General features: G+C 40.5%; 1 pseudogene; it reads left to right on the forward strand.

Annotated features, from left to right (window-relative positions):
• Window positions 1-3,029: 3,029 nt before the first annotated feature.
• LOC102258628 lies at window positions 3,030-3,931 on the forward strand (annotated as a pseudogene).
• Window positions 3,932-4,637: the final 706 nt, after the last annotated feature.

Below are 4,637 nucleotides of genomic sequence, written 5' to 3' on the forward strand. Positions count from 1 at the left end.
CCTTCCCCTTACTACCCACTCTAATCTCCTGCCTCTCTCTTATAAGGACCCTTGTGGTTACCTTGAGACCATCCAGATAATTCAGGATAATCTTCCCATATCAAGATCCTTAGTTTAATCACATCTATAAAGTCCTTTTTGCCACATACCCAGATAATTCAGGATAATCTTCAAGATCCGTAGTTTAATCACATCTATAAAGTCCTTTTTGCCACATAAGGTAATATTCACAGATTCCTGAGATTAGGATGTATACATCTTTGGGCATCATTATTTCCATGATTGTTTGCCTGGTTCAAGCTGCCCTGACTAGTTGGGGATGAGAGGAATTGTCTAACCCAGTGGTCAGCAAACTGCGGCCCCTTGAGTGTGGCTCTTCCACAAAATACCACGTGCGGGCGCGCATGTATAGTGCCATTGAAATTTCGTGGCCACACCCAAGGGGCCAAAGAGCTGCATGTGGCTTGCGAGCCACAGTTTGCCGACCACTGGTCTAACCAGAGGAGAAGAAAGCTCAAACTGGCTTAAATTGACAGAAGCTAACCACATTTTCTTATCGCTATTCCAATATCTTAACTAGTTCTTGACATACAATAGGTACTCAAAATGACAAGACTGCAGTTGTCCCCCAATATGCATTTCACACTTTGTCCTATGTCAATAGAATGCCATCGTTTAGTTGAGCACAAGGCTGCTTGTCATTAGGTGTTTTCAAGTTCTGGCTCATGGGAGCAGAAGAAAGATGTACAGCTTCCAAACTATGCTCCTGGAGTGAAGCAGTGAGCCCTTCCTCCCTCTCTCCTTCCTGTCCTGCTGGCTGTAACTAAGATGTGATCATGGGAACGGAAACCACTGGATTATTCCATGAGATGGGAGCCCTGAGCTGAGGACCAGCAAGGTAGGCAGAGCCTGGGTCCTCGACATGGTGGGACTGCCTTGTTTTCCTGGGGCTGTTTGTGCTCAAACTACTTACAGACAATTAGAGAGCAATAAACTTCTCTCTTGTTTCGGCCTTTGTTACAGGAGCCAAGCTTATCTCCTAATATAGTTTTCAATGTATGAGCTTGATATCTCTCCACAGCTTTGCCACTAAATGGATATATGATCTTACAAAGATCAGTTTGCCTCTCTGAACTTTAGTTCCTTTAGCTGAAAAATAGAAATGATAATAACGTGTACCTCATGTGTTGCCGATATTAAATGAGAGTGAACATGTGGCCATCATTTGTGAACTCTAAGGCACTTTATAAATATAAGGGTTGAAAGATTAAAATGTAAATTCTGATTCTTCCTCAAACGTGCTTGGCTTTTTAACATTTCATTGTCTAAAAGGCTCTGCAAATTTTCTCATTGACTTTCACTTATTTAATAAGGTCAGCAGTATAATTTGTACTATATATGTAAACTTTTTTTCTTCTAGGATTTAATAAAACTATTTTTATTTTGAATAGAAAAAATGAGACCCACTAATTATTATTTTTCTGAATGACCCTTTGTAAAAATGTTTTCACCACTAACCTTTCCTTCTACCCTTTTAAGTCATTGGCTGGGGCTTCTGTAACAAAAGACAGATTACAGGGAGAAAAGCATACAAATTTATTTAATATAAGTTTTATATTAAAATAAAGAAATGAAGACCCAAAGATCCAATTTGAGGTGAACATTTATATACTGAATTGGAGAGAAGGTAGTAAATTCTGCAAGCATAACAAAACAAAGGGCTAGGGCAGAAAATGGTGAGAAAGTAATTAGGAAAATAAGGGTTAGAGTAACAAGCTTGTTTGTACAGACTTTTCTATACTTTGACTTCTCATCTTTGGTGATAAGAATGGACATCTTCCATGTGGTGTTTTATCTCCTTCTTTCAGGAAGAAAGGAGGAGGGGTCAGAGTACCCATCTTGCATCGCATCGGCTGTTTTTTAAGTGCTATTAGGTCAAAATAATCTTTATGCCCAAGTGGCATATTTTGGGGTGGCATATTTTGCTACCCTTCCCCAGGCTTAAACTATGCCCATTCCTCTGTCAATGAACGTGTGTAAGAGAACATGGTTACCCAAGTTCGGATTTAAATGGAAAACTGGAAAAGGAAATGTGAAAGGCTGTGTGCTGGGTGGGATAAGAAGTCGTTCCAGGAACTAGGATTGGCTGCCCAGAGTGGAAAAGTGGTCAATAACCAACCCTTCCAACATGAAGAGAGTCGAGCATACCCTGCCCAGGGAGCCGGGGGACAATAGCTCTGATGTTCTCGGTGATGCCTTGTCTCCCAGCTCAGACCCGGAGCTCCAGTTAGGCCACGGTTTGAATTCCACATTCAGAATGTGCTGATAGCAGAGCTTGAAGGGCACAGACGGCATAGGTTGCAGTCTGGTTGCTAGACTGTTCTTCCAGGTCCCAATGCCTCTGGGTGTGCCCTCAGGTTGCCTTTTTGGTTAGTCTTTATTCATCTTCATTCTTTACCATTCTGCCCTCTGTGGGACCTCAGTTGTGGCAGAAAAATGAGAACTTTGACACCAAAGAAAGCGGGTAATATTGAACTCTTACATTTTGGCATCAGAAGTCCGTAAGAAAAGGCTTTATCAATGTTTAATAGAGTGAAGTGAACATATGGTCCCTTTTGTTATCCTTTGGTCTCCACATAATAAAAGTTATCCACTGACAAATTTTACCATGTTTGTGCGCAAATTCAAAAACAATCCTTGCCCTAGCTGGTTTGGCTCAGTGGATAGAGTGTTGGTCTGCAGACTGAAGGGTCCCAAGTTCAATTCCGGTCAAGGGCACGTACCTAGGCTGCAGGCTTGATCCCTAGCCCTGGTCAGGGCATGTGTGGGAGGCAACCAACTGATGTGTCTCTCTCACGTCAATGTTTGTCTCTCCCCTCCCCCCTTCTTTTCCACGCTTTCTAAAAATGGGAAAATATCCTTGGGTGAGGATTAACATAAACAAAATAATAATAATAAATTAGAAAATTTAGCTTCTTGCGGTAATTCCGCGGTACACATGTGTTAGTGCAGCTCTGGGTGCGATAGCGATGGAAGCTCTGGATCGGATTGTAAAGCCCCAAACGAAAAGGGCCAAGAGATTCCTTGAGAGAACCGAAACTCAGTGAAAATATTAAAAATGCCATGCTTATTAAAGGGGGAAATGCAAATTCAGCAGTCACACAAGTACTTAGAGATGTGTATGCATTGAAAAAAACCATATGGCGTTCGGTATAAAAAGAAAAATATTATGAGACCATTTGAGGATCAGACATTATTAGAATTTTTTTCAAAGCAGTCAGATTGTTCTTTATTTATGTTTGGCTCCCATAATAAGAAGCGGCCAAATAATCTTGTAATAGTTCGTATGATTGAATTAGGTATTGAGAAGTTTGTCTCTCTAAAAGATATTAAGAATAGTAAATGCCCTGAGGGAACATGTGAATATTTGCTGGTAATGACTTTGATGTAACAGAAGACAACAGAAGGCTAAAAAGTCTTCGTATTGATTTTTTCAGGGGCCCCGCAGTATCAAATATCTGCCTGGCTGGTTTAGAGTATGTCCTACACTTCACTGCACTGAAGGGGAAGATTTACTTTCAAAGCTATAAGCTGCTGTTGAAGACATCTGGTTGCAGAACACCATGGACTGAATTGGAAGAGATGGGACCCTCATTGGATCTGGTGCTGAGGAGGACACATCTGGCCTCAGATGACCTTTATAAGTCATCCATGAAAATGCCAAAAGCCCTCAAGCCAAAGAAAAAGAAAAATATCTCCCATGATACTTTTGGTACAACTTATGGAAGGATTCATATGCAGAAGCAAGACCTAAGCAAACTACAAACCAGAAAAATGAAGGGGCTGAAGAAGCGACCTGTAGAAAGGATAACAGAAGACCAGGAGAGAAAATCAAAAAGAATTTTTAAAAAAATTGATGGATCTTAGCCAATAACTAGTTTCATTGTAGTCTGTTGACATAAAGAGAATTATGTCAAGCATCAAAATAAATAAATTAATTTAAAAATTTAGAAAATAAAAGAAATCCTTAAGAAGTAATTAAATTTCAAATTTGCAATTCAGTGGTCATTCAGACCTTTCTACTTTTGTGTTTGGTATATATGGGGCACCTTTTGGAAGCTGTTCCACATGCAAAGGATTGTTCTGAGCAAATACCAAACTGGTGCATGCAAAGCCACCCATACACTGCAATTACACACTGGAAGCTCATAATAGGTGCATGAACCACTTCCTGTATGCGTTACTCAGCTTTATGCACAACTTTTCTCATTGGAAGGACCGTGTCTTCTGGCTCTACCTTTAATAATGGTGATAATCGTAATAACTGTAATAACTCAGCATTACTTTCTAATTACAAAGAAAATTTCTCCTAAGGAGCTCAAAGCACTTCACAGACATGATCTCATTCATTCCCAGAACCTCTCTGTGCTGCCTGTCGGTCACTAGCAAACTCATCATACCAGATGGTCACATTCCACTTCTTGGTGCTCTCACCAGGCCAAGATGGCAAGGGGAGCCTTCGCACGCCCCAAACTCTGGCAGAAACTTTCAGCCATTTCTCAGTGATCTTTATGATTCAACTTTAGATATCAGTATCTAAAGCATCACATGCCGGCTGCACATCTATAGAAGAGATA

This window comes from Myotis brandtii, unplaced genomic scaffold, assembly GCF_000412655.1.
Source record: "Myotis brandtii unplaced genomic scaffold, ASM41265v1 scaffold374, whole genome shotgun sequence".
NCBI lineage: Eukaryota > Metazoa > Chordata > Mammalia > Chiroptera > Vespertilionidae > Myotis > Myotis brandtii.